General features: G+C 32.1%; 1 long non-coding RNA gene across 1 annotated transcript; it reads left to right on the top strand.

Moving 5' to 3' along the window:
- Window positions 1-4176: 4176 nt before the first annotated feature.
- LOC110864343 lies at window positions 4177-7789 on the top strand. The gene is made up of 6 exons (XR_002549800.2): window positions 4177-4512; window positions 6587-6638; window positions 6721-6911; window positions 7173-7242; window positions 7361-7462; window positions 7589-7789. It is a non-coding gene; the product is annotated as an uncharacterized LOC110864343 (long non-coding RNA).
- The last annotated feature ends 4912 nt before the right edge of the window (window positions 7790-12701 follow it).

Here is a 12701-nt window from a genome sequence, read left to right as displayed (position 1 = left end):
TCGATTTGGAAATTAAAATCAATCAAAATTATTTTATCTTTGATGATTGCTAAGTTGTTTTATGAAAATAATCGAAAGCAGTTAAACTTTTTCGGTAATAATTCCCACTGATATGTTGATTTTGAAATTCGAAATCAAAATTAATTCATTGAATTGTTTTACGAATTACACTTCATCAATATTTAATCCAAGTTTCGAATAATATATTATTTTTAATCGAATAATTAAATTGGATAAATAGAGATATTTTGAAATTATAATCAAAATCCCTTAAAATTAGCTGATTCAAACTTATCACACTAATCAGCTGTAACAGAAGTTTCGAGATAAATTTTAACGAGTCGAGACCACAAGGTCACGACTCGAAATCATAAGTGTTCTCAAACCTTTATAACTCGAGACAACGATTTCGACTCAAGACCATAAGGTTTCGACTCAAGACCACTAAGGTTCCGACTAAGGGCTTCAATCTTCACTACTCGAGACCGTGGTTGTGACTCGAGACCTCATCATTGAGTCGAGATCTCATAAAACACAGTAGTCGAGACCATGATTACGACTCGAGACACTGAGGTTGCGACTCGAGACCTTAATGAGTCGAGACCTCATAATGTTACAGATGAGTCGAGACTTGACTCGAAATCTCACTCAAGACCTCATAACTGAGTCGAGATCTCACTCGAAACCTCATTATTTTAGGCTTTTTAATGTGAACTAAGACTTAGCTAATTAATAATTGGTTTTGTAAATACTTAGTTAATTAATAACACTACTAGAAAATACACTCTTCTTGACACGCGAACAATGACATGAGCATATTTTATGACATTCGAATACGTATGTCAAGAAACAAATGTCATGGTTTACAAAATTTAATAAATCTATGACATTCTTTTTTGTGTGTCATATTTTTAGCGTCATAAAAAAACAAGATTTATCTTGACACGCAAACAATGACACACACTCACTTTATGACATTCGAAAGTGTCTGTCAAGAAAAAAAATGTCATGGTTTTACAAAATTCAATATATTTATGACACACTTTTTTGCATGTCATCCTTTTAGCGTCATAAAAAACAAGATCTTTCTTGACACGCGAATAATGACACACGCTTATTTTATGACATTTAAATGCGTGTCAAGAAAAAAATGTCATGATTGTACAAAATTTAATAAATTTATAAAACTGTTTTTGTGTGGAATCTTTTTAGCGTCATAAAAAACGTTACATAAACATAAGGGTTAATTTCCAATAGCAATTATTATTTATGTAATATGGACATCATGGTTAATTTCCAATAGCAAATCATGGGAAAAAAACTTGAAAACTGTTAAAGAGAAAAAATTGTACGGACTTATGAAAAGTGATATATATCTAATAAATTAATTAAAAATTATATTAATTATCACTAATACATAAATGATCAAAAGATGCTATGGTATTTTCAAAAGATCTGGTTCTCCTCTATAAACCGTATCGTATGTTTGTTTAGAAAAAAAATATAGGCCAAAAGATGAGGTGCTTATGTAACCGCATCTTATGGGTGTTTTGAAAAAAAAGGGTAGGTGCACGGTACCCCTGACCGCGGAGGGGATCCCCCTTCCCAAGCTAGCTTACCAGATCACTGCCTGACGACGAAATTACCCAGCCGAAGCTGGGCACCAGTGTCCCTCAGACTCGAACCCGGGTTTGAGCCCGGGCCAAAGCCCTCATCAGGATGAAGATTGCCAACTGCGATGCAGGGCAACTTCATCTTATGGGTGTTTTGAAAAGCCAAAAAGATGCGGTTCTAGGACCGCATCTCTTGATATGACCATTTTATTGTTGATTTTTTTTATATTTATTTGGTTATTTTGTTATGTGTATATAATTAATAATTTGTGGATAATATATATGTATGTGTGATATGAGTTTGTATATATATTTTATTTTATTAATATATAAATATGAATGTTTATGTTTTTATGAATATTTTGTATGATATGTGTGTATATAATATGTATGTATGCATGATCGATTTAAATGTATGTGCGTGTGAATGGATGATATGTGTATATATATAATTAGTTATAATATATTTATATATTCATATACACATATAATGTGGATTCGCCCTGAGGGTCGATTACTTAACCATTGAATGCGAAGAACACGTGTTTTGTGCGGAATTCAAGTACGTGTGTAGATTGAACACAAATATGTAATTAAACTATGATTTCTATTGATTGTAGAACGTTACAAAACCACACAATCAAACTGACAGAGTTTCTCCTCTAAATCAGCAAAGTTACCAAATGAACAAGACTCAACAACTATATATAGGCATAGTGGGTTTGTAGAAGGCTAATTACGAATGGGCTCGGTTCATACGAACCGACTCCCTTCGTAGGAACCGGCAAGTTAAGAACGGACAATACTATCTACTAACCCACATGTGTTGGTTCGTACGAACCTGCTATGTTCCCTTCGTACGAACATGCAGTTCTTATATAATCACCTTTTAATATATATTAAATAAATAAATTTTAGTCACACATTGTTAAACCTAAAGCGTGTAAACAAGAGGAGCTGTTCGTGAGTTACTCGAGACTAACTCGTCGAAATCTTAAATGGGGTCTGGAGTAAATGAGTATGAGCTCGAGCTTATATCAAGGCTCAATTAGTAATGTGCCTTGGCTCGAGTTTCACATACCGAGCTTGAGTCGGCTTGTAAACCTACATGAGCTTTTGATTTATATATTGTTATTTAATACATTAGATAAATATTTATATAATAATTATAATTATATACAAAATTATGATCAAATAATAAATAAAATATATTATATCTTATATAAACATTATAACTATACAAAAATATAAAAATAGTTAAATAATAAATGAGCTGAGCCCGAGCTCGATAAATTACTTACGCGCCAAGCTCGAGCGTTAAAAATAAAACTCCAAACGAGCCAAACTCGAACAAATCTCTTTCAAAGTTAAATGAACCGAGCTCGAGCCTACCAAAAATAAAAATTAATTAAAAGGTATTATTCACTAGTCGTAAAGTTTGTTTCGTACCACACATATTTCAAAATTGTGGATATTTGTATATACTATTTTTCTTTTTATATTTTTACTATTAAATTTGGTAATTAATTTATAGAGTAATCTTTGGTTTTGCTCCCTGTGGTTTGATCATTTTAACGGTTTTACCCCTAATTATTTAACAAAATAGCCATTTCCTCCCTGATGTTTTGATTTTGTCTTTGGTTTGCTCCACGGCCTTAACTTCATCCGTATTGTATATTAACTGGAAGGATATTTTTGTAATTTCAAATATATAATAAGGGTACTTTGATAATTTATATATAAGTGAAAACTATTAACATATATATTTAAGTGTAAGTTATTATTATTTTAATATAATACATATATACACATAACAAATATCGAGTCTCTGCTATCTCTCTTTACAAGATCTCCTTCTCTCTTCTAGACCACCACCCACCACCTGACATCATCGCCAGGCCCGCCACCCACCACCCGACATCACCACCACCATTCACCAACTCACCCGACATCACCACCACCATTCACCACCACCCGACATCACCACCCCAATCACCATCAACCACCACCTACCTTATAAATCACCAATACCGTGAAAATTGAAACTCTGACCTAGACTGTTCCCCGTCCGAACCACAATTTCATGTATAGCAGCAACAGATCTATACAACCCATTCATCCCTCTCTAATTGCAGATATGAACAAAAAAAAAAAAAAACTCGCAAAGGAATTAGTAATTAGTAATAATAATGTTTTTATTTTTTTATTTTTATTATACAAAAGTTTACTTTTTAGGAATTAGGAATTAGTAATTAGTAATAAGTAATTAAATACTCATATATAAAATTACCAAAATACTCCTACTTTCAACCGAATGTTTTAACTGAGTTAGAGCCTTGAAGCAAATTGGAGACAAAATCAAAACATTAGGGAGGAAAATAACTATTTTTAAACGATTAGGACAAAACTGTTAAAACGGCCAAATCCCAGAGAGTAAAACGAAAGTTAACTCTAATTTATATAATTATTCTTTTTATCTTTCCCCAAATTTTTTGTTTTTTAAATTGGACTCCATCCCAAAAATGTTTTCCCTCTACCTCTTTTTAAAATTTTGTTTAGCTCCATTCGACGTGCCCTCCACTATCACCCACTAAATTTTTGAACTTTTGGCACTTCCCACTAAACAATTCTACCCCTTGTGTACGTATCTCCATCTTTGAAGAACATGAAGTCATGAACGTCTGAACTCTCTGAAGATGAAGACTGAACATCATCATCGACGCCCCAATTTCCACCGTCTCCGCCGTCTCTGTCGTCCCCTCCGCCACAAACCCCCTCAACCCTCTGTCATATGTAACGACCGATTGATTATCAACTGCTCATACAACAACAAAATTGATTATCATTGTCTAGGGTTTTCATTCTTCGATCGCCAATTATTGCAACTGTTAATTCGTTGGTACTCTCTCAACTTCTGTTTTGATTATTCTCGTAACTTCGGGTTTTCGGTGCAGCAAATTTGGCTTAAATTCTGTTGAATTTACGGTGCATTTGGTTGTTATTATGTGTGCCTCATGTTGATTATTGTGTATTCTGATGGAGACAACTCCCATCACAAGTTAATGTATTATCATCAACAACGCAATGTTCAGTTCAATTATGGTGAATTAACTGTAAGTTAGTTTAAATCTAGATTAGTTTAGCAGCTAAACTCAATTCGAACAACCAACTTAAAAAATTAATATATAGTAGCGCATATGTGTTGTTAACGAAACGAGCATTCTGAATATTTGTGAATTTGTTGTTTTGTCAGTCATGCCTGCAATTTCAAGGCAGAACCTGTGCCTACCCTTTTAAGTTTTGGTAGCACATATGTGTTATTAATCGGATTCTGATTTCATTTAATTTCCTATTGGGAATTTTCATTGTTTGTACTAAGCATTATTAGGTTATGTATGAATGATAGTTCAGCTTTGACTTCTGTGATGGAATTGAGTCTTATGAGCATCAGATAATTGTTTTAGTGAGCAGAGGAGGTATAGCTTCCTTATCTTTTACAGTTTTACTGAAATCTTTCCTTTAAGTTGGTTTTATTCAAAGATTCTTGAGGTTCATGTCTATTTCTTTTACTGTGTGGAGTTTTCTGTGTTTTTCTTTAGTTAAAGCAAATTAAATGTTTTTATAAAAGATATACTTTGGTAGTTTAGCTGGTGTTTCTTAAGACATGTGGTACAAATGTACGGTAGCTCGTTAAGTTCATATTAGTTGTTTATTTTGCGCAAAATATTACGAGTTGCTTACTCGCTTACAGAGGTTGACTGTGAATCTTTGTATCATTTAATGTACCTTTAGTGAACCGATGTGTTGATATGGATAAAGAGGTTTCTTGGTACCTAACATGATGCTTTTATTTCATTTAATGTATCCAATTTTGTGTAAAAAAACTCGACCTGACCCGGACCCGTTCCGACCCGAACCCACTTCGACCCGAACCAAAACAACCTTTTTTATAATTGACCCGTTTTGACCCGTACCCGTTTTGACTCATGACCCGACCCGACCCAACCCGACCGTTTGCCAGGTCTATTTGAGGTCAGTAATAGATATAATATACAACAGTTATGTTTTTTCTTTATGGTCTGGCCTACTTGACTAAGTTGTGCAACTTGAACAAGATATTTTAGTCATTTTGAGATATCCTTTTTTACTTGATGTTAATACCTTTTGTTGATTGAAATTATTGTTGTGAACATCAACTGTTCTTGCTTTGAAAATGTTGCAGACACATATGTTGTATTATGATTATAGACCATATATTAAAGTGGAATGAAGTTTCTATTTAGTCTTATATAAAGAGTTGGAATAATTATATGATGTTTCTTAATTTTTGTTGTGTCGAGCTTTTTGAAAGCTAATTGGTAAACATTAGTTCGTGATTGTATATGTGGATTAACTTAATCTTTGAACAAACTTAACCATTGCATGATCTTACCATAAACAATTGATTGGTGATTGTAATGCTTAACTGTTTCTATTTTACACTATGATTCATTTTGGTTCTTTCTTTTATGTTTTCTTGCTATTTTACATGCCATTTCGGTATTTGAAATAATGACATAATGAAATATGTTTTAGTTTAGACAGGGACTTGATTATTTGATGCTAGTTTTGATGTTTTCTTCATGTAACTTGGAAAGTGTTTCTACATTAGTCAGGTATTGAAACGAGCCAAGCTACTTGATATCGGCTCAAAAAAAAAGCTTGAACGAGCCGAGCTTTAGCCCGAGCTTAAAAAAAGCTTGTTTAGTTAATGAGCCTATCATTTATTTCACATTTATTTTACAAAATTTTGTAAAATAGTTAAATAATAAAAGAATATATACATACACACATATATTATGCTATATATAAAATTTGTAAAAAACAGTTAAATTAATAAATAATAGTCGATAGGGATTCTAGAAGACTAGAGTGTGAGTACGATCTATTTGGGCATGATAGTTACATGTACTTAAATTCTGATGATTTTGAAGCGGTTTTTACATTCACCGAGCTGACCGGCGCAGTCCTCATTTCTTATATAATGTAAGTGCCTATATTTAGTATAAATTACCGTTCGTAAAACAACATTTATTTTATGGATTCGGTTTATGTATGTTTACTGTAGGTTCTTGTATGAGGAAGTTAAGAAAGAGTAAATACAAGATCATGGAATATGTTTTATGAACCAGCCTACAATTTCGCGGGCTGATCAACGCAAAACCAAATCAAACACATCGAGGATGCAAGTAGAGAGGTTGCAGATCGATTGTATAAAAGAAAGAGCAATGACATCATCCTATTACCCTACAATCTCGGGTTTGATTTTCCTTTTAAATAAGTATTCTTAAAGACCTATTATCTTAATTTATTTTGATTGAATTTTGGATTTTGAAGAAACCACTGGGTGTTGGCAGTACTAAACTTGAAAACAACTACTTGCTATTATCTTGATTCCTTACGACCTAGAAGTGTCGATGAGCAGTTGAGGCAGATTGTTGATACATAAGTAATACAAATTATCATAATGGATGATAAAAGAGTTAGAATATACTTTGATATAATTTTGATTTTTTATAGGCCAATGGTCGTGTATGCTTCACGAAGTGGTGTCAACATAAGGGTTAAACTCATCTGGATTAACGCTAGGGTAAGCACTTAATCCCTTATTTAAATTGTGGTTGTAATGATATTGTAAATATTGAAACCCTTTAGTTTAAACTTAAATCGCAATAGTTTCACATTTCTTGATATTTTTAATTGTGTAGTGTCCACGTCAGCCAGGAGTACTGAATGCGGCTCCTATGTAATGAAGTTCATGAAGGAGATAACTTATAAAGGAGTTGAAATACTTGACAATGATAATATAGGTTTAGGCATATTTTAGTCTGTATATTAGAAAAATATGTACTTATATATCCAAACAAATGCTTAAATTCATATATTAGGATTGAATTCTGATTTTTAAGATTTATTTTATTTAATTGTTGTCTTAGGTTGGGAAAGGAGTAGAGGAATTCTCAGCTGTGGATATGGATGACATTCGCGAAGATTGGTCGACTTATGCGGTTACCTCTGTTTTTAAGTGACAAATAGTATTTTAGGTGTTGATGATGTATTGACAAACAATTCTTATTTTTTTGTTAACGTAAAAATATTTGTAGTATACTTGACAAATGATTATGTAATAGATAGTTTTGGTATATATATATATATATATATATATATATATATATATATATATATATATATATATATATATATATATATATGTTTGCGTGTATTTGTTTTATGAAAAAGATTTATTGTTTTTTGTTATTATACATGTATCCAGGGCAGATTAGTAATTTTATAAAAAAATATACAATTAAAAGCATGACACACATAAATGAATGTCATACGTATGTGTCATAAATGTTTGTCATGAACGTGTGTCATTAAAAACTGTCATAAAATGAGTGTCATGAATGTGTGTCATAAAATGAGTGTCATGAATGCGTGTCATTAAATGTGTGTCATAAAAACATGACACACAAATGCATGTCATGTTATTTTTATGACTCCTCAATCAACGACTCGCATTTGTGTGTCATAAAGACCCTTTTATGACACGCAATGCATGTCAAGAAAGGTGTTTTTTCTAGTAGTGTAAGGATCAAATAATCTTTTACAAAACCAAAATGGCTTAACTTGAATGAGCTTCTGATGTATCACTTCTGGCCAAAGCTGATTTGATGCATCTATTTATTGTTCAAGTATTATAAAACCTATGTTAAGTATGCATTACAAACGTGAAATGTCTTAATTCTGGCCAAAGCTGATTTAATTCATTTATGTTTAGCATGCTTGACAAGTGCATAACTAAAGTGATTGTCTCATTTCTGGCCAAAGCTGATTTGTCATGATTACTTTGCACACATACTTAAATGATTACACTTCTGGCCAAAGCTGATTTGTCTTTGTTTAAGTAGGACTTTACTAAGTCTATTATTTTGATGTTAGTAATAGGCATATCACAATCTCTTCACATAATGATCCTTATATTAATGATCCTTACTTAATTTTATGATCATTTCGTCTGCCTTATTTTAAGTACCCATAATTTTACTCACTATAATTTACTTCTACATATATCTCATCCACTCTAATTCCTAAACCCAAAATGTTTGCTTTATTTAAAGTTTCTATTGGAATTAGCTCTTAAATTAAATCCTTGATTATTTCTTAAGACACGATAATCCTATTGCTCTCTTCTGATAAAGATTATAAAGAAGAAAATTAGAGCATGATGATCAGGACAAATCGAACATGATGTCTCTTATGATAATCAAGAACTCTCTAACATAATGCTATCACTAAAGTTATTTCAGATTAAGATTTTCCTAAGGCTAATCTCTTATATATGGAATAATCACTAGAACTCCTAAGATGCATGCCTTCTTTTAAAATTCTAAACTATAAAGTTAAGTGGTATATGTGAATACATAATAATGTACAATACCATGACCCATAAAGTTAAGGGCTTACGCATGGAAATAAGTACATTTTCCAGTACATTCCATATTAAGTTTTTCACTTGTACAATTTGATGCCTTATAAATCAACTATAATACTCAACAATACTAAAGTATAATGAGTGTGTTGATAAGCAACATATGTACAGAGAAATAAATGTTTGAAGCTGGAAAATAAATTGTTACTCACCCTACAACCACTTAAACTTTAAAAGATGATTGTTCTAAGATCCATTGACAAAATACAAGTACAAAATCCCAACTCCAAGTTTCTTCAAAGGAAAATCTCACTGCATAATTATGTCATTAGACTAAACATAAGCAACGAGACTATCCATTATTCTAAAGAACAGTTGGATGAATTAATTAGATAGTCACTTATTAAATATATTTAAGTCTACTAATTATAATATTCCTATTAACACATGATTACTTCACTCTAGTTTTAAACGTTTCCTTACCAGAAGTTAACAAATAACTAACATGAGAGTTAGTGACATGATTAGATGTTGAGGCTATAAGAACAATAATAAGCAATCTTCTAACAACGTTTTTCGATACCGTACATATATTCTGAGTATTAATCAAAATATAGTATCATAATTAAACAATGTTATGAAGGTTGTGAGGTTTGCATAGTCAACATAAAGTCACACTTATCTTAAACTCTCATCTTATTTGTTCTAAATACCTGGATTGAAACATTATTAAGATAAAACTAGATGATACCTTACACTTTCACAACTTTTGTCATCATGCAAATGAAAAATTTGACAGAAGGAAAATGAGACTTACAAATTTCATCCATTATAACCAAAATTCATGAGAAATCAGGACATGGTTAATGAGGATGATTTCTTATCTAATCTCATTCTAAGTGTTTTTAAATCATGACGTTATAGCCCTAAATATCACTTGGGTCAAGGAATAAGTATGGGTCCATCATAAGTCATTTATTGACATTCGTGGAACTTATTCCAAATGGAACATTCAGACATAATTCATTTATCATTTAAAGACTATCTACTTGTATCTAAATTTGTCGTATATGGCCCACAGTTTTTTAAAAGAAATCTATTCATATATGTACTTAATAAGATTTCTATTAAATATGTCCCTAAAGTTTCTCATGATATCTGGACATTAAAGGAATCAAATAAAGTCTAACGTATATGTGATAGGTTCCCACGTCACGTAGCTCATTGAAACTTCTCTTGTAGCATTCTAGAGATATTAAAGATCAGTGGGAGCATTAAGTGTTTTAATAATAACTTGCAATAGTTGCAAGAGGTGGGGAGTGAAAACTTTATATTACTTCAATTTACACACCTCTTGTACAAGACACTGCTCCATCTTGACACTGTTCTATCAAAACTTGTCTCCTTAAAATCTAAAGCTACCTTTACAAAAGTTTCATTGTTGCTTAATTGTGGGCACACTTAGATTTCTCATCTAAACTAACATAATCCTCAACAAGAGAAACTACAACGATTAACGTCATTAATTTGTGTTTCTCTATTAGAATTTGTTGGTCATTAAATATTGACCCTAAGCATGCTGAGTTCCTAAAGTTTTCTAAGGTCAGTGGGAGCAGTCAAAGTCCTTATAATGACTTGCAAGGAATACAAGAGGCGGGGGGAAGAGTGTCATTAAATTTCACTCCAAATTTAACTCCGATTACACCTCTTGTACATCATACTGCACCAACTCTTACAAACTTAGAATCCTGAAAATGATAGAAACCTAATCAAGAGCTAATCCATAAAACTGAAACTTCTAACAAACCCAATAATCAACTCAGGAGGTCATCTAGGTTTAAAAACCTACTAACTTTGATGATTACATAACCTCCCTAATTTGGAGTTGAAATGGATTTTGGAAAAGTTTACTGATCCTATCTCTTCTAATTAAGCCATTAGTGTCAATCAATCTTCTGAATGGAATAAAACAGTTTTCTAGTAAAACTGATTTTATGTGTTCGCATAACGTTTGGGATTTGATTGAATTACATAAGAGTGTTCATAACTAAACCAAATCCTGATATAAACGTTAAGACACAAAGAAGCATGATTGATTATCAAAGGCTGTACTCAGGAAGAGATAAATTATTAAAGAATCGTTTACATATCTAACAAAAGATTTCTTTTAGATCATCACTGTTCTAGTAGCTTATAATAGTTTTGAGCTATATTAGATGAACATCAAAACAGTTTTTCCTTACAACTGGCTGACATATTTACATGTTCATAAAACAACCTGAAAGTTCTAAACTTAAGGTTAAAGAACAGTTTGTCTATAAGTCAATAAAATCCATGTATGGGTTAATGCAAACATCATAATGTGATGAAATCTTAACGTAATTATTTTCATCAACAACTAAGTGGAATAATGTACCTACCTCAATGTCACAACCCCCGACCCCATCTGGCCGGAATTGGTGCCGTGAGCAGTCCAGTGGTACCGGTGATTAATTTGAAAAACACTGCAGCGGAAATTTCATCAGGACCGTGAGTTAGGAAAATATCAGAGTTTAGAAACACCGGATTTTATTTAAATAGATGGAATAAATTCCATGTTTTACAAAGGTAGCTTTTAATAAAAACAATATTTCTTAATTTGATTTAATAAAATAAGCCACTTCTTGAAGTCTTTTAGTGCCGGATCCAATCCTTACTCCAATCTACTGTAATTACCTGAAACGCGTTTTAAAAAGGTTTTGTCAGCGGGAAATACTGAGTGAGTTCATTCATTTTACTGAAAACGACACCTTTGTTATAATTTACAGTATTAAGGGTTTTTACATATGTTTATTATCAACCAACATTCAAGAATAGGTATTTGTCACAGACCAGCTCTGTGACTGTGGTCATATCACCATTGGCTGTCCCAATGAGTGACGTATGTCACATTTAGGCTCTCCCACCTAATGTGAAGGAAACAATAATAATAATACTGTGCACAATACCCCACATACCGGCTGTAATTTGGTGATTACATAAACTTAATCACTGTAATTATAACTTTTGGAAAATAATTTGGAGTATTGTAAAACAGTTGATAAAAAGAGAATGACTCACAATCTGTGAGAAAAGAGTTTATAAATGTAACACCTCGAAATTTTGTGTCCAATGATGTGTTAACACGTGTCACTTGTTTACACGTGGCATCTATAATAAATAAAGGACTAATTTTGACAAACCTTGAAAGTATATAAATTCGAGGGTTATAAATGTCAACAAGGGTAAATATACTGTATAGTATCCCTAAATAATGCTTAAACCTTCAAACGAATAAAATTATAGATCGTACAAAAACAAAACGCGGAAGAAAGTGAGAGATTACAAACTACAGGGGTTAACTGTGTCAACATGTTTAATAATACCTCTGAGTGACCCTTTAACGTTCCAAAGACTTTGTAACGGTATTATACCCTCACTAAAATAATATATATGAATTTCGCGAAGTTTCGATATGAAACGAGAAAGTTACGATCGAATTCGTAGAAGAAGGGTTAAAAGCGTCAACAGTGAAAGTTAAGGCTTTCCAATATAATTAATAAATAAACCGGGGACTTAATAATGCGGGTAATTAACAT

This window comes from Helianthus annuus, chromosome 6 (genome assembly GCF_002127325.2).
Source record: "Helianthus annuus cultivar XRQ/B chromosome 6, HanXRQr2.0-SUNRISE, whole genome shotgun sequence".
NCBI classification, from domain to species: Eukaryota; Viridiplantae; Streptophyta; class Magnoliopsida; order Asterales; family Asteraceae; genus Helianthus; species Helianthus annuus.
The sequence above is the reverse complement of the archived record's forward strand: the minus strand, read 5'-3'. Positions and strand labels throughout refer to the sequence as shown.